The sequence below is a fragment of the Sorex araneus genome, chromosome 6, assembly GCF_027595985.1.
Source record: "Sorex araneus isolate mSorAra2 chromosome 6, mSorAra2.pri, whole genome shotgun sequence".
NCBI lineage: Eukaryota > Metazoa > Chordata > Mammalia > Eulipotyphla > Soricidae > Sorex > Sorex araneus.
The window spans coordinates 127,907,642-127,933,349 of record NC_073307.1 but is presented as its reverse complement, the minus strand read 5'-3'; the positions used below and the strand labels follow the sequence as shown (position 1 = coordinate 127,933,349).

Here is a 25,708-nt window from a genome sequence, read left to right as displayed (position 1 = left end):
CTAATGTTTGGTGTCAGTGAACAATGTTGTCAGTGAAGCAGAGGTGGTGTAGTTGCTGACTGACTATCTTCACTCCCATTCCTTCCCATTCCAATCATGGCATGACATTCTCCAGGATGGCAATGAAAAGTTTTGGTGAAATGGTATCACTCTGCCAAACCCCTCTCTTCATGACAATGATCATTTCCTTGTAGAATAGTGAGATCCTGGTGGTGAATCATAATACTATTCATGGAAGATCTTGATGTATTGAGTTTGAACACCCTGTTTGGCTAGGAAACTGATGGGCTTCGATGACCACTTCAGTCTCAACAGAATCAAAGACCTTCTTTAAATCGATGAACATTAGACAGAGAGGCATCTTGAACTCTTGCAAAACTTCAATGAGTTTGGTCACTCTGTGGATATGGTCGATAGTGCTGAATCCTTTTCGGAACCCGGCTTGCTCACATGGTTGTCCTTCATCTAGTGTTCTGCCTATTCTATTCAGAATGACTCAAGTAAATAACTTACAGATGATGGACAATAGGCAGATTGGGCGATAGTTGTCGATGTTGTGGATATCTCACTTCTTGTACAACAGAACGGTCCTGCTGGTTTTCCATTGGGACGGAAACTTGCATACAGACAAGTAGCATGTGAAGAGCCAAGCCAGTGTATTGACGAGTACTGGAGGCAGATTTTTCAGGTGTTCAGGTCTGACCTTGTCTAGCAGAGCCTGGCAAGATACTTGTGGTGTATTTGATATGTCCAAAACAGTAACAACACTGGGCATCATTTGCCTGACACTGAAAGAGACCTCAATACAGCAGCATTAAGATGGTTGAGCAAGGAGAGGCTGATAAAATCTCATGGAAGAAACAGACTGCCAAAACAAAGAAAGACTAAAATGACTGTACTTTAAACGCACATATGCTGGCATTGGAAGCATCCATCAAGGACCTGATGGTGCAAGCATAAAGGATCAAGTATGACATCATTGGTCTGACCAAAATGGAAGGCATCAATCACATCAAACCTTTTTCAACACTGGAGAAGAACTGTTTCTCGGAACATGTGACCACAGAGGCATTGGTGGCATCAGTTTCCTTGTCAACACAAACTTGACCATGAATCAATATTCATTTGAATGTCTAACAACCTGAATCGAATGATAATGCTTGAGTATATGTGGCTCACTGCTGGCAGTTTCTATCTTCGTCCTCTATGCACCAACATCCAACTATGATGAAGAAGAAATTGAGAAGTTCCACATGGAGTTGGAGAAGTTCTATAAAGAAGATCACACCTTCTATAAGATCATTGTTGGTGATTTTAATGCCAAGATAGAACCAAGAAGGTCGCCCGAAGAATTGCACAATAGGTCTCATGACATAGAATGGAATGAATAGGGTGAGAAACTGTCTGATTTCATCATGTCAACCAAGACCATCCATGGTAACTCACAGTTCCAGAAGGCCGGATTTAAACGTTGGACATGGAAGTTTCCTGGTGGACAGTTCCACAATGAAATTGACTACATCATAATCAATTTAAGATTTTGCTTGACCAATGTAGCTGTTGTCCCAAAACTCCTAAGGGGATTGGACCACCATCTCCTTCACGAAAAATTCTACTTCAGTAGAATTCTACAGTGCAGGGAGAAAGGTCTGCAAAGTTTAAACTTAAGAAGAGAACTCCCAGAATGACCACCAAGTTGGAGCTCTCTGGCACTATTGTGGCAACGTGGGAAGATGCCATCCTTGACAATATCGATGAGGAATATGATCGACTGGTTCAGCACTTCCTTGACTCCGCCCAGAATTCCGAGGGTGGAAAAGCCACAAAGAGTGAAGTAAAACAAATTAATTGGAGAAATAAAGAGAGAGGAGAGAGGTAGATTTTCAAATGTAGAGACAGCACAAATTTCTCAAGAATAGAGAGCCAGATAATACCCAAACACAAGTGTGCCAACTATTTCCCCAAATGGGGAAATGTACATTAAAATCTGAAAGTATAAATCTCAAGAGGAGAGATGTGGGCCACCTGTGTGTGAGCGGCATGTGTATATCACCTTCTCTGCCAAGTTAGTTTATATACATTTTTCCCAAATTCAACTCTCCTACTGGTCCCCCAGGTCTGTTGGGAGGATGGCTGGCAAGACACGGATGGAGTAGTTGATGGTTGGTGATATTTTAATATTCTTTGTATTGCCTTTATTTCATGGTGGAGTTTCTCCTCCTAGGGAGAGGCATACTTTTCCTCTAAGGATCCAACCACCTTGGACCTGGAATTCTTCATTTTTATGGTTTTCCAGGGATCATGGTTTTGTGTGTGTATTGTGTCAAAGTTCTCCATGTCTTCAGGTTGGTTTCAGTTTCAGACACTGTTTTTCCCAGCACCTATTACCAGGGCCTTGGTATCTTCCTCTCGACAACAGCCAGAAAAGCAGAAATCATTATTTGAATATATATACACACATATTTATGCATGCATACATACATACATATACACATGTATGTATATATTTATATATGTATGTATGTGTAAGTTGGAGCGATAGCACAGCATAAGAGTGTTTGCCTTGCATGTGGCTGACCCGGGTTCGATTCCTCTGTCCCTCTCGGAGAGCCTGGCAAACTACTGAGAGTATCCCGCCTGCATGTCAGAACCTGGCAAGCTACTCATGGCGTATTTAATATGCCAAAAACAGTAACAATAAGTCTCATAATAGTGATGTTACTGGTGCCTGCTCAAGCAAATTGATGAACAACCAGACAACAGTGCTCTATATGTATATATGTGCATATATATATACATATATATATACATATATATATGTCAGGTAAGATATTAGCAAAGGAAAAAAAGGACTTGAGAGGTGTCTGCATGAAAGAAAGGAAGATAACAGGTGTGCTTTGTGGACACCTGGAGCAAGCGGCCTCCATGCAAAGTGTATAATCCACAAATGGAGTATGTACTATGAGTAGTTGGGTACAGCAGATTCAGAGTGGGTTCTAATAGATTGTCACAATGTAATTTAGAAACGTCAAGTATCTTGCCACAAACTCGCCAGTTAAGAGCAAGAATACTGGATCAGAATGTTTGGGTCTATGTCCCATGTTATAATTGGGAGGTCACTAAAAATTCTGGGTTTATGTGGAAACAGCTATCTCCAAGAATTGGTGTGAGAACTACATTAGTTAGTAAATATTACTGTGCTACCACATAGCAAACAGTAAAGCACTCTTGTTTTCTTACATTGAAAACAAGTAATGGAATACAGTGGTCTCATTATACTATTCAAAATCACCCTTCAATTCACAACAATATAGTCCAATTAGGAGTATTTTATTTCACATTTTGAACTATTTTATTGATGTGAATCTTATGAAAGCATCTCCTATTCCAGAAATATGTCTTTCTGTCTTATTGTTTTATTTTTAGCTTTCCTTTGGCTAGAGTTAGGAATTTTGTTTCTTTCCAAACTTTAGAAATCATACTTAAGAGCTCTGATATCCTGAACATCAGTGAGCTATACAAATAAACACTTTGAAGATTGATGAATCATAAAATTCAAAGAGGAATATTAAAATTCAAGAAGATATCATTTTGATGTTTTCTTTTTGAAAACTTTTGACAGTTGGGTTAAGATTTTATCTACTTTAAACATGACTGGAATTTGGCATTCAAATAAAATGCAGATCTTATTGCCTATTCTAATGCCTTAGACTATGAATTTGCTGCTTGATTTCCCATGAATTTTCTTATGCAATCCTGTCAACAAGATAGTGAGGCAGGTATAATTTCCTTCATCTTGAATGTGTGGTAACTAAAATTTCTGTAGAATAATTAAGCATAACCCAGGTTAATTTTTTAAGGTGGAAATAACATTCTAAATTCCAAGCTAAATCCTTTTTCTGTATCATGCACATCTTTATTGCTCACCTCCAAACTTATACGTAAAAACCTTAAACCTCAAAACTTATAATGGAAGTGGTAGGGCCATTAGGATATGTTTAAACCATGGGCTTAGATTTATCATGAGTAGGTTTATTATCTTATAAAAGAGATTCAAAGGTGTTGCCAAAGTCCATTTTGACATGTAACGATACCAATAAGAATCATATAATGAATAAAATATTCTTAGTTTAACTATTCTGACTCATTCATTCTCACTGAGTGAGTCAGGATAGTTAAATATTCTAGCTTTAAGAATGGTAAGGGGGGGCTGGAGCAATAGCACAGCAGGTAGGGCATTTGCCTTGCACGCGGCCGTCCTGGGTAAGATTCCCAGCATCCCATATGGTCCCCTGAGCACCGGCAGGGGTGATTCCTGAGTGCAGAGTCAGGAGTAACCGCTGTGCACCACTGGGTGTGACCCAAAAAGCAAAAAAAAAAAAAAGAATGGTAAGGAAAAAAATGTGTGCATTGTGTGTGCGTGGGGGGGATAGGGTAGGCATTTAATGGAAAGGTGAATGTGTCTGACAGTGTCAAATATATTTTGATCAAGTTCATCATATCAACAAAGGCCATCCATCATAACTTGCAGTTCTAGAAGTTCCAATCTAAATCTTGGACATGGGAGTCTCCCAGTGGACAGTTCCACAACAAAATTGACCACATCATATTCAATCAAGGTTTTGCCTGACCAATGTCGCTGTTGTTCCAAAATTCCAAATGGGATCCGCTCACCGTCTACTTCATGCGAAATTCTACTTCATGAAGCAGAGAGAAAGGGCTGCCAAGTTTAAGAAGAGAACTCCCAGAATGACCACCAACTGGGAGCTCTTTGGCACTATTGCAAGCAATATGGGAAGATTCCGCCATTGACAACATTGAAGAGGAATAAAATTGACTGGTTCAGCACCTCCATGATTGTGCCAGGAATGCCGAGAGAGAGAGAGAAAGCCACAAAATGACACCTGTCTTCGGAAACTCTCGATCTCATTCGTCAACATGGTTTGGAGACAGCCTCAGGTAATCGCAAGTTAAAGTCTAACCTATGCAGAGAAGTGATAAAGGAAGACCTTAAAGAGAGAAGAGCAGCAGTGTTGGCTGATATGGCAGAAGCAGGGAAAAGTACTTGCAACGCCTGCCTGTCCTTTGTCATCTATAAGACCAAGATGACTGCCCTCAGGCAGCCTGATGGATCTATCACATCTTCTAGAAGGGTGATGGAAAAGATTATCCATGACTTATACTTGGATCTCTTAGATAGCTACATCCACCTGCCCACCTACCAAATTCTGAAGGATGGATATGTCAGTCCCAGAGTTCTTGCTTCCAAAATCCAACACACCATTTCATCGATAAAGAAACATACAGCACCTGGTCCAGACAAGGTCAGACCCGAACACCTGAAGAATCTGCCTGCCACCAGTCTCATCAATACACTGGCTTAGTTCTTCATATGCTACCTGTCTGAATGCAAGGTTCTGTCCCAATGGAAAACCAACAGGATTGTTCTGTTGTAAAAGAACAGAGACATCCACAACATCGGCAACTATCACCCAATATTCCTGTTATCTGTCATCTACAAGTTATTCATTCAAGTCATCCTGAAAAGGATCGGAAGAACACTAGATGAAGGAAAACTATTCAAGCAAGCCAGGTTCTGAAAAGGATTCAGCATGATTGAAAATTTCCACAAGGTGGCCAAGCTCATTGTTGTTTCGCAAGAGTTCAAGATGCTGCTTTGTCTAATGTTCATTGATTTAAAGAAGGCCTGATGATTTTGATTCTGGTGAGACTGAAGCGATCATCGAATCCCTATCCAAATAGGGTGTTCAAACTCAATACATCTGGATCCTCTGTGAGCTGTATTATGGATTCATCACCAGGATCTCACTATTCTACAAGGAATTGAGGGGTTTGGCAGGGCGATACCATTTCACTGAAACTCTTCAGTGCCACCCTCAAGAACATTATGTGATGACTGGAAGGGGAAAGAATGGGAGTTAAATTAGATGGTCGGTAACTACACTACCTCCACTTCGCTGATGGCATCATTTTAATAACACCAACTATTAGTCAAGTGGCACAAATGCTGGCCGACTTTGACCATGAGTGTGGAAAGGTCGGATTGCAGCTGAATCTCACGAAAATAATGTTCATGAGAAACAAACTAGTTCCTGACATTCCATTTGCTCTCAATGAAACAAACCTCTTCAAATGCAGCAATTATGTGTACCTAGGTCGAGAACTCAACATGACAAACGACCTGGCACCTGAGTGCGCAGGAGGAAGAGAGCAGCGTGGAATGCCTTCAAGAGCATTGAAGAAGTTGTTAAGAGGATGAAGAACCTCCGGCTCCAGGCACATCTTTTTGACTCCACTGTTCTTCATGCACTAACATACACCTCAGAGACCTGAGCCCTACAAAAATAGAACACTATTCGGTTCTCCCAAAGAGGAATCTAACGTGCTATGCTTGGAATATCACATTTCATTCAAGTTAGACAATGAATCCAGAGTTCCGACCTCTGTCGACGATCAAGAATCAGGGATATTGTCTTGTTAGCCAAGACACTGAAAATCAAATGGGCCAAACACATAATGCGATTTGGAGATGACTGCTGGACTAGAGCTGTTACCAACTGGATTCCATGAGACGTCAAAAGAACGCCTGGCTGCCCACCTAAGAGATGGTCAGTTGTCTTCATCAAGAACCTGAACAAATGGATTGAGGCTCTTCACGTTCCTGGAGCGAGCAGATGCCATTGGGCAACACTAGCACATGACAGGGACGAATTGAGAAGTTACTGGTGCCTGCTCGAGCAAATCAATGAGCAACAGGATGACAAGTGATAGAAGTGATCTTCCGGGGACAGCAGAATTTCTGAGAAAGTCTCCTCTGCTCTATTTCTCAAGCTCCCAGAGCTCAGAAAAATAAAAACTAACACTGCCATTTCACTGATAGCATTTCACTGATAGCAGTGAAATGGCAGTTATTTGAATGGGCACATTCTGAATTTCTTTTTACTCATATTTTGGGTAAAATCTATTCATATTTGGGGTGGTATATTCTATTGTCCTTCAAATGTAGAGTATCTACCTTTATCATGGCAAATTTTGGTATTCCGGTGGTGTCAGTCTTCTATATCTGATCATCCTTCATGTTTATTGAAATAAACTGAATAAATATTTTATTGTCATCTTGCAACAGAAAATGTTAATTTTCCTCTTTTGGCAGGGATGAGGGGATTTGGGATATACCCAGTGGTGTTTTGGGAACACTCTGGCTCCTTGTCATTCCCAGTATTGCCTTAAGGCATTTAAGAGCAAGTGCCTTAACTCTTGTATTATTTCTCTGACCCCCGTGTAGCCTTGTTTTAACTTAGTATTCCCTAGAAACATTAATTTTGCTGTTTAAAAATTATTTAGATTTGGCTAAGAAGGTTTGCTTCTCACTCTTATTTGGAGATTATACTCTAGTTCACGAGAAATTGGGATATATATCTTAAATTCCTTTTGAAACAATTTTTCATTTTTCATTTTCTTTGATAGACATGAGAAAATACTAATAAATAACATCCAATTATCTTGGACCTTAATATACAGGGTTGATAGTATTTGGTGATATTTTTAAAAACTTCATAAAGCTGTAACGTACAGATCTATAGTAATAGCATACTGCTTGACTAAGAATCCTACCTACCTCAGTATGAATTTCATAGCAGTGTCACAGTGAAGTTCATATTTCTCAGTGACTGTTTCCAACCAGTGATTTTTTTTTTTGAGGCTACTAAGCTAGACACATCACCTAAAGACTTAGGGTTCCCAGCGAACTCTTATATTCCTCACCTTTTCTCAAACTATTGCAGTGAAAGACAATTCTACAAACTTTCTCTTCCTTTCTTATACAAACTGTTGGCTTTGCATCATTCAAACTTACTTTCCCAGTCTTTTCTGCTTCTTATTATTTTTTCCCATCAGGGGATTGCATAATGCAATCTTACATATTTAATACCATCCATATTTCTCAAGTTAATGGATTAACATGGCATTTTAAGATCCTATTAAAGTGCAAACAGAAAGAGAAAGTAGGTGCTCTAAGAGCTGGGATGCAAAAGACAAAATAATTGTAAATGCTTAGCTAGGAGAAAAAGAACTGTAGCATACTCTGTGCTAATAAACTACACCACAAGGATCCTTCCCAAAGACAAATCTAAATATATTCAGACAGAGAGCTATACAGGGATCAGCATTCATGTATTGCATGTTGTTCAATTACTGAGTTTACTTCCCAGTGCCAGATGAACCCCAACTTTGCCAGCTGTAGCCCTGGAGGCATGCCCTGCTGGGTGTGTTTGTAAGTGGCCTTCAAGCTCAAGACCTGAGCAGTGCTGTATCTTTGTGACATCACATTGAACTGTAGGTCTTGTTGCCAATGAATTGCAAGGAGTCACTCCCAGGTTCCCCTGAGCACTGTTTGGGAGGCCACCCCCTAAAAAATGTCAAGATTAACATGATGTAACTACCAAAGATGTGTACTTCAAATTCTGTAAGAGTTTTTTTTTTTTTCTTTTTGGGTCATACCCAGTGATGCACAGGGATTACTCCTGGTTCATGCACTAAGGAATTGTTCCTGGCAGTGCTCAGGGGACCATATGGAAATCGAACCTGGGTTGGCCACGTGCAAGGCAAATACCCTACCCACTGTGCTATCACTACAGCCCAAGAGTTCTTTTCAATGGCCACTATTTGTGGGCACATTTTGGTAAAATTAGGTAAGATGCTTAACTTTTTAAGTGTCTTATATATAAAATTACAATGAGAAGTGCTAATGAAGCCCATGACACCATAAACATATTTTGGGAATAAATTCAACTTTGTTTATCCCTATATTTTGAATTTTATAATCACTGTTGCTGCTATTTTCACCAAATAAACTCCTTGAATCTTCTCCATAATCTACTTGTCATATCTCTGCACTTTTAGACACAATGTGAAATAGAATATGCTGACATACTTACGTTCATATAAAGGATTTACTAGCTTTCATAATATAGAACAGATGCTTAACATGCGAATTTTTAATTTTATTTTAGTTTTTGTTTTGGGCTACACCCAATGGTGTTCAGGGCTTGTTCTTAGCTCTATGATCAGAGGTATTAGGGAACAAAATAAGTTGTCAGAGACTGAACTAGTATTGGCCAACTGCAACCCATGGACTCTACTTGCTGTATTATCTCTCTGGACCCATTGATGGTAAGTTTGGGGTAATAGAAAATGTTGTGTTTGGATAAATAATCTTTCATCAAAATTTAGAATATGTAATTTACAAATTTAATAAAACATGAAAAGTTTATAAATAAATCTTAAGTTTTATATATATTTATTTACTAAAACATACGTTTAGATACATGAATCTCATGTTACAAATGGTAAATTAGTCCAACATTATATAGATTGATCAATTATCTGTGTTTTAAGTCATAATCAAATCAGAAACTACTTTGCAAGGTTGCTGAGAATTACCTTATAATATACTTATAACACAAGTAAAATGACAAGATAATTATTACAAAATTAACAATATGAGCTTTTTTAATCTAGTCTTTTACATTTCTAATAAATTTAATTATAAATCCATACAGGAAATTTAGAGAAATATAAGTCAAAATAAAATTATTTAGCAGTTCTTAAGGTAACAGATTTAAACTGATAATAAATTTATCAAATAGACACTGAAATTAGTATCCTACTAAGTAGATGCATGATCTGTGTGTCAAACAGCTTCAAAATCCATATTATTTATATCTAATGAATTTATGCCTGTACATAAAAATATGAGAAATATTTAGCAATGTGGTTTGGAAATATTAGAATTATGTTTTTTTCTGACGCCATGACTATTTACAAGAAATCTAACCTTCGTGACTGTTTCATTAAAGTGACAGAGTATGATAAAGATTTCACAAGAAGAGATATCTGAAGAGAATTTTTCAGATGGGATTTTTTATTATTAAGATATATCCAGTCTGACCTTTCCACACTCACCATCGAAGTCAGCCAACATATGTGCCGCTTGGCTATTGTTTTGTGTTATTAGAATGATGTCATCAGCAAAGCGGAGGTGATGTAGTTGCCGACCTTCTATCTTCACTTCCATTCCTTCCCATTCCAGTCACTGAATGATGTTCTCAAGGGTGGCACTGACCATAAGTGTGGAAAGGTGGAACGGCAGCTGAATCTCATGAAGTCAATGTTCAGGAGAAACGAACTAGTTCCTGACGTTCCATTTGCTCTCAATGGAACAAACATCTCTGAATGCAGCAGTTATGTATCCCTGGGTTGAGAACTCAACATGAAAAATGACTTGCTGTCAGAACTGTGCAGGAGGAAGAGAGTGATGTGGAACGCCTTCAAGAACATCGAAGAAGTTGTTAAAAGGACAAAGAATCTGAGCTCTGGGCACATCTTTTTTACTCCACCATTCTTCCTGCATTAACATACGCCCCAGAGACCTGGGCCCCATGAAAACAGGATAAGAACGCTATTCGGGTCTCCCAGAGAGAAATTGAAAGGGCTATGCTTGGAGTATTATGTTTCACTCAAGTGAGCCGAAGGCACCTGAACTTCCAACCTCTGTTGAAGATCAAGGTCAGGGATGCTGCATCATTTGCAAGGCGTTGAAAATCAGATAGACCAGACACATAATGTGATTTGGAGACGACCTCTGGACTATAGCCATTGCCAGCTGGATTCCACGTGGCTGCCCACCTACGAGATAGTCAGAGTTCTTCGTCAAGACCCTAAACAAACGGTTTGAGGCTCTTAGTGGTGAGCAGAATCCATTGGGTAACACTAGCATGCAATAGGGGTGAATGGAGACATTACTTCTACTCCCTTGAATAAATCAATGAGCAATGGGATGACAAGTGATACAAGTGATATAAGATATATCCAGATGGCTAGGGGCTGGAGCCATGGTATGATGGATAATTCCTAAATCAGAGCCAGGAGTAACCCCTAATTGTAGTAATATGTCACCCAAAAAAAAGTGAAAAAGGAAGGAAGGAAGGAAGGAAGGAAGGAAGGAAGGAAGGAAGGAAGGAAGGAAGGAAGGAAGGAAGGAAGGAAGGAAGGAAGGAAGGAAGGAAGGGAGGGAGGGCGGGCGGAAGGAAGGGAGGAAGGGATGGGGGTCTTAGGGAGAAGGTGGGCAGTGCCCCCACCACCCTGCTGAAGTAACTGCTTGGCACACCACACCTCACCGCAGCTGCCATGCCAGAGGCCCAGAACACTAATAATCTGCAGAGACTGCCAACTGGAAAATTCCAGTACTCAGTGTTAGGCTGAAAGTCCAGGTCTACTTCAGGAAGCCTCAGCAGTCACACCCACTTCCCACACCCGTTGCCATGTCAACACATTGGGCCAGCTCTGCAGATCCTGAAGTTTCTGGAAGCCTACTAAACTCAGTAAACAAAAACCGTAACACTGAAAGCTCCACTGGCAACAAACAGCTTAGTGAACCCCCAGACAATGACTTTAATGACCTCCTTATGAGATACAACAATTCTTACAAAACTTCTTTTACTGAAGTATTTTTGATAATTTCATTAGCTATTTAGTTGTAGCAAGCACTGTGAAATAAAGTATTTTGTGCCTACGAAGGGGGTAGGTTTAGGGGATGGTTGGGAAAGCAGAGACAATTATAGAGAGAAAATCACTCTAGTGGTGGGATTAGTGTTGGAGCGTAACAACTACATTATGAGTAACTTTGTACACCGTGGTGTTCAAATAAAGTATTTTATGTTGAAAATCCCGAAAGAATATTTCATCTTTTCTTCAAGTTAATAAATTCCTATTGAATCAAGTGTTGGAAACAACCTCTGTTTCAATTTTACAGAGAACGTATGTCTATTAATTATTTACATATCTCTATAGATAAAGGTACCGGAGAGGTAGGATTGGGGGAACATATGTGGTGCCAGGACTGAGCCTTGAATAACCCTGTGCAAGGCAACAGCCCTACTCCTGCCCAGTATTTCTATACTCCGCATGTTTTTTTGTTTTAATTTTTTATTTTTTATTAATGAATCACCGTGGAGGTACAGATACAGGTTTACATATTCTCGTGCTTGTGTTTCAGTCATATACATCTAGAGTATCTATCCCTCCACAGTGCCGTCCTCCGCTAATGAACCCATCATCTCTCCCACCCGAAAAGACGAAGTCATGAACTTTGCATACAAGTGGATCAACATGGAAAGTATTATGCTAAGTGAAATGAGTCAGAAAAAGAGAGACAGACATAGAAAAATTGCACTCATCTGCGGAATATAAAACAACAGAATGGAAGACTAACACCCAAGAATAGCCACATAGGGTTTTTAAGTTTTTTTAAATTAATTAAAACATTTCATGTGATGTAAGTAAGTGCTTTTCAAGTACAACAACAAGTCTCATAAAATATTTTTTTACCTAATTGAAGATTTTAAAAATTATTAAAGTACTTTTTGCTCATTACAACATGATGCATATTAATATTAAGATATCATTTTAATTTGGCTGATGCCTGTTTCTCATAGCCAAAATAATTTAACATATTTTTATTTTGTCAATTTAAATGTGCTTCAACCTAGTCGCAAAGACTGCTACACTATCATCAGTATTTTTGCCTCCCTATCTAAATTTATCATCTTGCCTATGTCTAAAAAAGTATTAAATTCTTAAAATTAAGTACTATTAATAATTTCTCAAATATATTTTAGCTGTCACTGTCACTGTCATCCCGTTGCTCATCGAGTTGTTCGAGCGGACACCAGTAACTTCTCTCATTGAGAGACTTATTGTTAGTGTTTTTGGCATATCCAATACACACGGGTAGCTTGTCTATAAAATTACTTGTTTGTACTTAATTAAAAATTGATGTTCATACTTGTATACAGTTTACTTCTGTAATTTGCTTTTCTGATCACATCTCCTGAAGTCTCTTACCCATTGTATCCATTGTCTGATTAGGATGTGATTTTTACCTGCATGACTTCATCCCTAACTGTACCACAGGCTACTCGTTCTTATAAAATCTCCTAATTTGTCCTCTCTGAGTGATGCTCATCTGTGTCTCATGACACTCCCTTATAACATTACAACAAATATCTTAAAGGAATAAAAATTACACTATGGCATTTCACACTCATAAGTTTTCTTAAAAATTCTTGCTGGTTCATATCAAATTTCCGAAGCCACACACATGGTTTTATGAAAAATTGTTTCTAGGATCAAGATATAATTATTTCATAGGCCAGTCTATAACTCTGCTTATTATGGAATAATTCGGTAGAATAAAAAACATTTATATCTCTATGTTCCTATAAAATATGTGAGTAAAAACGATGTCATAACCAACTCTTCTGTTACATAATCTTATACAGCATTCCCATCTTTTTTTAAATTTTCTTTGTTTTTTTCCTTTCTATTTTGTTTGATGCTGTTCTAACAGGCCATTTTTCCCATGAGAATATTCATTTGTTCTTATTTTCTAAAATTATATGCTGTTGCTGTAACTTGTTCGAACTTCAGAAGAATTCAAGCCAAATAGGAAGCTAATCTGGCATTTACATCCCGTGAATAGCTCTTGTTATGAGTTAGCTCTTTTGGCATATGGTTCTTTAAAAACAGAAATGGATTTTACTAATTTATTTATTTGTTTTACTTTCCCTTTATTTTAGTAAATGGTCCAAGTTTTGCTAGTAATTGTGACTTATGATCTTCAGATTTTAAATGTCAGATGGATGAGAGTTTATGCTGTACATACTAACTTTTCTCACAAAACTAAGAAACCAATAACAAAACTTCAAGTAAAGGGAAATTGTTTAGAACTGTAACTTCTTATAAAAAATCTAAAAATATTTTCAAGGACACAAAATGTATAAAATAACTTTAATATGACATCTAAGCAATTATGAAAATTTTCAAGGAGTGTCTAAATGCTTTTCAAAAGTAGGAATTTGATGAAAATGTAAGTTTATCATTATACTTGTCTTACATTTTCACTATGTGCAAAAAATGGTAGAAGAGTTATAATGCAGAGCTATTTGTTAAATTTAAAAAGTCATAAGATATAACCTTTAAGCATCTGTGCAACTGTTTTTTATTTCAAACATAAAATTCCACAATGGTTTAGTAGTTGAGAGTACTAAGTCCAATTATTAAATACAGCTAAAAAATAACAAATAACAAACTGAAGGGATCAGAATTGTGGTAAGATTCAGTGACATTAGGTTTTTGCTTATATATGGGTGTCTCAGTATGATTCAAGATATCTTTGCTGCTTTTGTATGGTTCAATGACAGAAGAGAAGACTATTTTCTTTTCTATCATTTATAGCAACCTCTAAGTCTCCTATGGCTTCCTTATGAGCAATAAAAGAGAATGGCCCTCTTATTTTAGCCACTAAAAATAAATGCATGAATGGATGAACATTAGAAAATTTTAAAACTTGTAAAAGTCTAAATTTGAAGCATATCGCTGATACTAATGGCAAACGAATAAAATGATTTCTACATTATGTTCTCCAAGGTATAGAACACTTGGAGATCAGTTGACTAAAGTGATAAAGGAATCATTTCTGCTCTCATTTATTACTTTTGAATTTATTCAAAAATACTTATTGTCAGATAGTACATGTGTTAAAGTCCTTGCCTTAAGGGTGTCTCATTGAATTTTATCTCTGGCACTCCATATGGTCCCCTGAGCCTTGACCAGCACTAATCCCTGAGCATAGAGCCAGAGTAGGCTCTGAGCACTCCTGGGTGTGACACAAAACTTCCCTTTTCAAAAAAAAAAAAAATATATATATATACATATATGTAATTTGTAAGAGTGTGTGATGTACCTGGCACTATTATAGACACCAAACATAGAGCAAAAAAAATAAAATTAACATATCTATTAAGCTTATATTCTGCTACAGTGTTAAATGTTAAATAAATACAAAAAATGACTTCAAATAATAGAATTGTGAAAGTATACCTGAAATAGGAAAGGAAATCAAGTGATAATATTCCAGACACTAAAAACAATAATACAAAAAAAGAAAAAAAAGGTGAGGTAAGAAAAAACTTTTTGCCTAATTAAAATTTGAGCCTGACCATTATCATGGTCACAGAATGAAAAAACAGGAAGCAGTTAAAGGATTAAAATAAGCAGTCAGTTAGGAGTCAAAACAAATTTTGGCAGAATGCTTTTAGAGTAGTTTGCAGTGTATGCTATGATTTGGTTCACATTTTTATAAAAAATGTCTAATTTGGGGAGACGGCGATAGCAAAGCAGGCAGTGTGTTTACCTCACACATGACTGACCTGGACTCTCCATTGCTGGCACAATCTGGTGCCCGAAACACGACCAAGAGTCATTCCTGAGCAAAGATCCAGGGTTAAGGATTGAGCACCCCCAGGTGTGATTAAAGACCAAACCAAATGAAAACAAAATTTCTCTTATAATTTTGGGAGAATTGAGTGTTCAAGAATCAAGGGTTGGGATTGAATGGCTGTTTCTGAAGACATTTGCAGAATTATAGATCGAATACAGTGGCTTTTATTGATTTGTCCTTGGATGAAAACAATAAGAAAAAAGTCAGGACTAGAAATCACAGCAAACCTAATGAATTTTGAGAATGTCATATGGAATTTGCTTAGATGAAGATATTTCTTTGGATAATGCTGTGCTATTTTATTTACCTGTTAGCAGACAGAGTAGACAAATGCAGCCTTATTTCCTCCTGGGAATAAAACCCAGGGGCCCCAAAGAACAATGCTGAAAAGCTATCGCAGATAACATAACTTTTATGTTCATTGCAGTACTATTCACAATAGCCAGAATCTGGAAATAACAGGAGTGCTGGAAAACAGATGACTGGATGAAGAAACGATGGTGTATCTACATAATGGAACACTTCACAGCTACAAGGAAAAATGAATTCATGAAACCTGCTTATAAATGGATGAACATAGAGAATATCATGCTGATGAAATGAGCCAGAGGGAGAGGGACAGACATAGAATGTAGAATGATTGCATTTATTAGTTGGATATAAAAAAATAGCATGAGATTAATATTTAAGGACAGTAGAAACCAGTGCCACACGGACTGTTCCATGATTGGAAGCTTGCCAGAAGTGGAATGGAGGAGACAGCTAGGACATGGAAGAGATCACTATGACAGTGATAGTTGATGATGGTCACTCCGGACAAGAACTGGATAAAGAAACGATGGTGCTGAGTGCTGAAGTAGATAAAGGGATATACATTAGACATGATAACCTTTCAATGTCTGTATTGGAAACCGTAATACTAAAAAGGAAAGAGAGAGCAAGAAATAGAGAAAGAAGAAAGGTGTCTGGCATAGAGACAGGCTTGGTAGGGGGATTGGTAGGAAGGAAACTGGGAATCGTGGTGGTCTTAAATGTACCCTGGTAAGAAACTGGCTTAGGAACATTGCATGACTGAAACCCAATCATGAACAACTTTGTAACTGTATATCTCATGGTGATTCAATTTAAAAGAAAGGAAGCAAAATAAACTTCTATTTAAATGGTTATCTATTCTGTAAGTAAAATTTGTAAAATTCTAGTTTTGGAAATTATGGGCTTATTTGTAGTAACATTAATGATATATATGTATATGTACTTATAAAAATATGCATAATTGAAGAAAATCAAATATTTGACCCAGTAACCCTATCCTTTGGACCAACTTCATAACTCCTGTGATTCAGCTGCATATTTGCAGTCATAATTCAATAATTGCCATAAGAAATAAATAATATATGAATCAGTAAGCACGATCTGTAAAGTACATGTTAAATACATTTGTAACAAGTTAACAGGTATTAATTAATTTTCTTCTCTATTCTGAAATACTTATTGTCAGGGTTTAGATATCATGAGAAATTAAACCATGTGTACACAATAAGGATCACTGCCAAGGCTTTGATGTACAATAGTTATTAAGAGAGAAGTTGGTTTTAATGTCATGCCCAGTGATCCAAAATTTTTCTAAGTGACAGCGGTTCTTGGAATAAAATGTGACTATGCCATGGAAATGAAGGGGAAGATTTGCATGTGCTGGGAATCTGTTTATTCTTTGCACAGATAATTTTCCTTTGGCAACAGGCCTGAATTTTCTGCCTTTTTATTCTCTGAAGAGGAGAAAAATAATTTTCCCAGGAAAATTTTATGTTCCCAGAGCTATTTATCAGGAAGATTTTAAGTAGATAAACTTGAATATAATTTAACTAGGCACTCTGTGACTTTTATTTATCATTGAATAAAATCACTAATTTCCATGATGCTATTACAAAGCTTCAGATTTTATTCAATATATGATATTTAATATATGCTTATTTGAAAAAAATGACTGTTTTTTAAAAAATGTATGATGGCAGATTGAACCAGAAATGTTCGTTTTCTTAAATCATCCTTGTATCTATGGAGTTTATTCTAGTTATAATGAAAACAAGAGGCCAGAGATGTGCCTCAAGTGGTAGAACATGCATATATGAGACCCTGAGTTTCATCCTTCCACACACCCACAGCACTATTGTGACTCATCATTGTACACTGTCATCCCATTGCTCATCAATTTGCTTGAGTGGGCACCAGTAACGTCTCCATTGTGAGACTTGTTACTGTTTTTGGCATATTGAATATGCCACGGGTAGCTTGCCAGGCTCTGCTATGCAGGCAAGCTACTCTCTGTAGCTTGCCGGGCTCTCTGGGAGGGGTGAAGGAATCGAACCAGGGTCGACTGCGAATGCCCTACCCACTGTGCTATTGCTCCAGCCCATTGTGATTTATACAACAAATAAAATAAGGCAAAACAATTTTAAAAATCTCAAAAACCTGATTTTAGATAAGAATATAAATATTGCTTAATTTTCAGTATCTATGAATCTATTTTACTTACCTTCATTTTCATCTATTCATTCTTCCATGTTCATTACTTAACTATCACTCATCTTCTTTAGTAAAAGATTATTTACTAAATCATTTCACAGTGAAAGTCAAACAAAAGCTTACTAGAACAATCTTTTCCCATATTGCCCCTTTGTAATTGTTTTAATTAATTCACTGAGACTAAGACTCACCTTCATAGTTATTTCCTACCCTTTCCTCTTCTTCTCCATCTGTCTGTTCAAATTTGCATATCACAATCCATAGCTGATAAGGCCAGATCTCTCTTCAGAAAATTTTGAGGGTTGCTTATTGGCTACAAAAAGATCAGATTGCATTTGTTTGACAGGTGTTCTAACCTTGAAGTGTAACTGTAGTTTTCCTGTCAGCTGTTGTCTTCCACTCATTGCAAGGCCTATGTTATACACAGCTTAGCTCCCATTACCAATTTTATGATTCAAACAAGGATAGTATATTTTATGTTCTCTGAATTCTACTATTATTTGCAATTCTTTCTTGGGACACTCATATTGTTTAATTATTGCAGATTTATCAACTAGTTTGAAACTCATATATTTTATTTCTAGAATAAAAGATTTACAGGCCGGGACAATAGTATAGCAAGTAAGGAGTTTGCCTGCAAACAACTGATCTGGATTTTATTCCTGGCACACAATGTCATTGCTTGAGCCCTCCAGGAGTCGTATCTGAGCGCAGAGCTAGAAGTAAACCCTGAGTACTGCTATGTGTAGCACAAAATAAATAAATTAGTGAATGATAAAACAATAAATAAAACAACATTAAGGTTTTTTTTGTTTTATTACTCTCATATGAGGTGAAGTCTAATCTTTTACTAAAGAAGATGAGTGATAGTTAAGTAATGAACAAACACTTTAAATGGGCCTTTTTGCCATGCAAATATAAAGCACCAGCCTGTTATGGAATATAGGTTGTGTCTCTCCTTGTTCAGTTTGATATTAAGAGAAAATTTGTCTTTTATAAACATAGTTGTCAGGTGGGAGGTGATTAAGATACAGGAGTGAGTCATGATAATGACAGTGAGGCTAAGGAATCTTTGGGATAACAGAGACTACATTCTGCATTTCAGCTTAATATAAAGAAGATCCTTAAAGAAAGAAGAATAATTCCACCAGTTTATCAAAAAGTGTAAGGGATGAAATAGGAAGGAGTGTTCTCTCAGCTTTATAGGAATGTGGTATATGCATTCTTTCAGCAATCACTGTGTTGCACAACCTTATATCATTTTATTTTGCATTTATAGTAAACTATACATCAGGCACCTATTTTTATATTTGTTAGAAAGTCCTCTAGGTTGGCTTGGAGCAACTGTATGTAATATGGATACTTGCCTTGCGTGCGATCAACCCAGTTTCCATCCCAGCACTCTATATGGTTCCCTGAGCTATCAGGAGAGATCCCTGAAAGCATAGCCAGGAGTAAGTCCAGAGCACAGTTGGGTGTGGCCCAATTAAAACAACCACAAAGAAAATTCTCTAGTTCTGGGGGTTACACTCAGAATTATATTTACTGGGAATCTAATGAACTAAAGATTTTGGGACTGTCATTTAAGTGAGACATACTCTAAGTGGCTTTTACTAATATAGAAAGTTAACTGTTAATGTTTAGTTTGATTGAGCCTGTTTCTAAGTGAACTTACTTAATAAAGCCTTAATAGTGTCATGTTCCTTAAAAGAATTAAAAAATATGATTTTTAACATCAGTAATTAAAAATACATTCTTATGCACTGGAGAGATTGTACAGGGGCAAAGCTCTTGCTTAGCACATGCCCAACTAGGGTCTATGTTCAACACCATGCAGGACTCCTCAAACACACGAGAAATGATTCCTAAGCACAAAGCTAGGAGTTAGCCCTGAGCTCTACCGGATATGCCCCCCTCAAAATGTTTTGTCTATTTTCCCTTTGTTTTGGTTTACTTATAGGCAACATCTGGTAGCCCTCAGGGATTACTCTCTGTCGGGGCCAAGAATTGCTTCTGGTAGGGCTTGGAATACCAGGGGCTGAATTTGTATCAGCCACACACAAGACAAATGTTACCCACTGTACTATCTTTCTGGCTCCTGTCATTTTATTTCTATCTACATTTAACATTTTCTGTACTTTCGATGGCTTTAAAAATCACTTACCAAAGGTTAAAGGTTAGGGAAACTTACCCTCAATTCACCTTTTTTCTAAAAAAAGTAACACACACACAAATAAGAATATTTCTGGGCTAGAAAGATAATACATAGGTTAACACATTTGCTTTAAATACTTTGCATGCAGACTCCAGTTTGATCTCTGATACCATGTGGTATTCAAGTACCACTAGGAGTAATGCACAAACAGAAGTTGTATATAATTCTTTAACAGGATGTGCATAACTTGCATGGAAAACAATAAGTACAGTTTTCCTCATTCTGTCATTTCCAAAGGCCTAATTCTTAAAGTTTTCAGACAATACAGAATATACAGCAATGGGCCTGCCTGTTGGGAACTTTAATGTTTAGTCTAGTAGCCACTAGTCTGTAACCAACCTTTACTCCAATTTTCCATTTGTGTGTGTGTGTGTGTGTGTGTGTGTGTGTGTTTATCTGTGCGTGTGGGCACATGTGTGAGATTGTGTAGAAAAGATAATTGCTTTGAGCACATGAGTTGGCCATCTCTTAACCTGTTGTTTTATTGCCAGTAATGTTCTTTCTCCATCCTTCATTGTGCATCTCATTAGCCTCCAGAGAATGTAATTATATCTTCATGGTTACAATTTGACAAGCCAGGCAAGAGTGGAATTTTCTATGACAAGACAACCTTGAGTCAGGAAAATTGTAGGAAAGCCCCTCAGCTGACAAGATTCTCTTGGCTCTGAACTTTTCCCTCAACTTTTCAGCCTGATACTGGCTATTGCTCATAGTTCTCATAGGATAGAAAAGGTAAGTTGACTTTCTGTGTGTGTTTATGTGTGTCCCTGTGTGTGTGTGTCTGTGTGTTGTGCCTGAATTTCAGATCCCCAGTAGCAGACAGACCAGGTCCAGACAAGATAATGCAAAAGCAAAAAAACTTTATTGTTAGCTCCAGCTAGGGTCCAAGTCTCATCCAACACAATGGAGTCTTGACAAGGACCCTGACTCCAAATCATAAGTCCTTTATGCAGGTTTTAAAGTTAAGGGAGCACTGTGGCAACAATAGTCAGGCAACAGTTAAACAATAGTTTCCAGTAACAGTTTATGGTTACATAAGCTACTCATTCTTTATGGTTAGCAAAAGACAATTTCTGGGGCATTTTGATTGATTGACCCAAGAACTTTCCAGGTGGGTTCAGGTTGGCTAGTTACACATTATTTCATTGCTGGGAAACTGAAACTATTTTAGTTCCAGGAACTGAACCTGAGGCCTACCTGATTTTTCTCATTTCTGCCGCCTGTCAGCCTGTCATGGCATCTGTTTCAGCCTTACATGAGTGTGTCCAATTCTATGGCTTTAAATTAGGAAAAATCACCTTGGGATGCATTCCCAAGATCTTTCTTTTCGCATGGACCCCACTTCTCTTGAGGCAATTCTGCACACATGAAGTAAGGATGGAATAGGTGTAGACTTTTACCCCCAGGATCTGTGAATAGATTTGTCTGTGTCCAGAATACCCAGTAATATAAAAGAGAAATTCTGACCCAAAAGGTATTTCATCACCTTGTAATAATTCTGTAAGGTTCACAACAGATTAATTTTAAGCAGAAACCTTAGTGGTCAGATGAACTGATTAAGTTAGTTAACAGTACTGGTTAAAATACTGCTGGAGACCAGCATGATAGAGAATTCCAGCATGATAGAGAATTCAGACATGAAAAATTTGAGGCACTTAGGTTTCCCTTAGATAGAGAAGTTTGTGTTCTTTATCCACCCTCACAATCTCCCATGCTTCTGGAAAATTAGCTGAGTGCTTTATTCATATTTCATTGCTTTTCATGTTAACAATTATGTGCTGCAATTGTCAGGATATCTGTGGATCCAAGAGTTTGGAGATTTGTTTTGTTTTCTCATATTTGCCTCTTAGTTTTTGTTCTGTGGGATCTAGTTTAATCTTTTCTGCTGTAAATAAGAAGCAAAAGCAGCACATAGATTCGATAGTCATCCTAGACTCCAAGAGACCTAAGAATTAGCTGAAACTTAATATATGTTGATTCTTTCCTTTTGTCCTGTCTTATATGATGGGCGGACTTTAGATATTTTGTATAATTTTTTAAAATTACTTTGTTGAACCTCAGTTGAATTTGAAGATTTCTAAATTGGTAACAGACTACAGAAAAACTAATTGGAATGACCAGAGAGATAGTATGGAAGTTTAGGTGGATGCTTTGCTCGTAATCAATTCTGGTTCAATCCCTAGCACTAAACTGTACCTCAAGCACTGCCATCTGTTACCTGGAGCCGTAAGCACTGGTGGCCTGGATAACCTCCACCATGGCAGGGCTTGAATAGAACTGTGTCCTACTATCATTGTATTGAATAACCAGTTGGGTGAGACTGGTTATTCAATAGTGGGTCTCCAAGGCCTCCTGAATATCACTCAGGAGATCAATCCTTTCAAATCAGAAAACTTTAAATCTATATTTTTTTGCAAAACATTGAATGATTTTTAAAAAGTAAATGAATAACAAACAATATCATGGCTAGAAAAATAGTGTTTTCTCTTTAAAGAATCAAGATGTTATAGCAACAAAATTTATTACTTTTAGAGTAATGAAAAAATATTCCTTTAAGGTTTTAGTGGCCACCAAAGATTCCTCTGAGTTTTAAAACTGTGCTAAATTTAAAATTGCCTACTAAAAGAAAAAATAATGGAAAAAATAATGGAATTGATGGATTAAGATCTGGAATCTGCAGAAAGTAAGATAAATAGATCTTTATCTATATTCTGTGCCCAAGTTCTGTCTTTTGCAACCTGCATGAAGGGAACATCATGAGATTGGATTAAGTTTTACTCTTGGTTTAAAGAATGTGGATCTAATCTTTTGATCTCAGAACTATCTGAATAGCATGAGAGGTTATACAGCCCATGACCCAAATTCTATTGGGAGCTAGGCACCAAAAATGATGTCTGGACTAGTTTTCCAAGTCCAAACGTCATTTCAGTAACATTAAGGAAAAAATTTCTGAAGCAGAGCTACAAAATGTTTTCAAATTAAATCAATGAAAATCCATTCTTTTTTACTTTCATTATAAGTTTAAATGTTTTGTTTTATAGGTATCTGAACTCTTAAAAACATTAAACATTTTTTTCTGTGTTTGATTATTTATCTCTTTCTCTTCATTTTAATTATGATTCTAGATGAAATTGTCAGTTTATTTAACCCTAAATCATTATGATCTGAAGTTATTTTGGTAAATGAAAATTATTCTAAAATGTAGTGATTGAAGCATGCATACCTAATAAAATTTGATGCAAAAATCTTTACCCTACCTCTTTTTGTTTGTTTATTAGTTTTTGCTCTGGGACAATACCTAGAGGTGCTCAGGACTTGATCCTGCCTCTTTGTGCAGGGATCACTCCTTGCAGGGACCACATGTGATGCTGATGATCGAACTTCACATCAATTGTGTGCAAGGCAAGTGCCCTACCCATTGTAATATAGCTTCAGCCCCATTTCTACCTTTATTTGTTTGTTTTTCATTAAGAGAATTATTTATTGATATCTAAACAAAATTCTTTTTCACAGAATGGGGAGAAAGGTCTGCAAAGTTTAAGTTGAAGAAGAGAACTCCCAGAACGACCACCAACTGGGAGCTGTTTAGCACTATAGTGGCAACATGGTAAGATGCCGTCATTGACAACATCGACGAGGAATATGATCGACTGGTTCAGCACCTCCATGACTGTGCGAAGAATGCTGAGAGTGGGAAAGCCACAACAGAAGCCTGTCTTCGGAAACTCTTGAGCTCATTCGCCAATTTAGTCTGGCGTGAGCCTCAGGCAACCACAACAAGCTAACGTCCAAGCTTGCAAAGCTGTGCAGAGAAGTGATAAAGGAAGACCTCAAAGAGAGAAAAGCAGGAGTGTTGGCCGATGCAGCAGAAGCCGGGAAAGTATTCGCAACACTCGCCTGTCCTTTGCCAACTCAAAACCAAAATGACTGCCCTTCCACATCCTGATGGATCTATAACAACTTCCAGAAGGGCAATGGATCTGCTCGACAGCCATGTCCACCTGCCCACAAACCAAATTAAGCAGGATGGATATTTCGTTCCCAATGTCCTCCCTTCTGAAATCTGATACGTCATTTCATTAGTAAAGACTCATACAGCACCCGGTCCAGACAAGGTCAGATCCGAACACCTGAAGAAACTGCCGCCAGTACCCATCAATACACTGGCTTGGCTCTTCAAACGCTACCTGTCCATATGCAAGGTCCTGTCCCAATGGAAAACCAGCGGGACCATTCTGTTATACAAGAAGGAAGACATCCACGACACCGGCAACTATTGCCCAATCTGCCTATTGTCCGTCATCTACAAGTTGTTCACTCATGTCATCCTGAATAGAATAGGCAGAACACTAGACGAAGAACAACCATGCAGGCAAGCCAGGTTCCGAAAAGGATTCAGCACGATTGACCATATCTACACAGTGACCAAGGTCATTGAAGTTTCGAGAGAATTCAAGATGCCGCTCTGTCTAATGTTCATCGACTTGACCAAGGCCTATGATTCTGTTGAAACTGAAGTGGTCAAGAAGCCCTAGCCAAACATGGCATTCACACTCAGCACATCAAGATCCTCTCTAGCTATGTTACAAATTCACCACCTGCCCTCACCATTCTACAAGGAAGTGATAGGTTCGGCAGGGTGATACTATTTCACTGAAGCAAGTCAGTGCCACCCTTGAGAACAGCATGCGACAACTGGAATGGGAAGGAATGAGAGTGAAGACAGACAGTCAGCAACTATACCATCTCTGCTTCACTGATGACATTGTTCTAATAACACTAAACATTAGCATGTGGCACAAATGCTGACCGTCTTCGACCCTGAATGCAGAAAGATCAGACTGCAGCTGAATCTCACTAAAGCAATGTTCATGAAAAATGAACTAGTCCCTGATGTTCCATTTGCTCTCAATGGAACAAACATCTCCGAATACAGCAGCTATGTGTACCTAGGTTGAAAATGAAACATGAGGAATGACTTGGCGCCAGAACTGCACAGGAGGAAGAGAGCAGTGTGGAACGCCTTCAAGAGCGTCGAAGAAGTGTTTAAGAGGACGAAGAACCTCTGGCTCTGAGCACAACTTTTCGACTCCTTCATTTTTCCTGCACTAACATATGCCTGAGAGAACTGGGCCCTAAGCAAACAGGATGAGAACGCTATTCGGGTATCCCAAAGAGGAATAGAAAGAACCATGCCAGGAGTATCATGTTTCACTCAAGTGAGAGAAGGAATCTGGAGTTCTGTCCTCCATGGAGGGTCAAAAATCAGGGATGTGAGGCTAGAGGGATAACACAGCAGGTAAGGCGTTTGCCTTACACACTGCCAGCCCAGGTTTGATTCACAGAATCCCATATGGTCCCCCAAGCACCGCCAGGAGTGATTCCTGAGTGCAGAGCCAGGAGTAACCTCTGAGCATCGCCAGGTCTAAACCCAAAAAGAAAAAATAAAGAATCAGGGACACTGTCTCATTTGCCAAGGTGTCAAAATCAGATGGGCCAGACACATAATGTGATTCAGACACGACTGCTGGACTATAGCTGTTACTGACTAGATTCCACAGGACATCAAAAGACTGTGTGGTCACTCACCAATGAAATGGTCAGCCTTC

General features: G+C 37.9%; 1 pseudogene; it reads left to right on the top strand.

Annotated features, from left to right (window-relative positions):
* Nucleotides 1-491: 491 nt before the first annotated feature.
* The window catches only part of LOC129405955 (uncharacterized), a 190,511-nt pseudogene continuing 165,294 nt past the window's right edge, over nt 492-25,708 (top strand).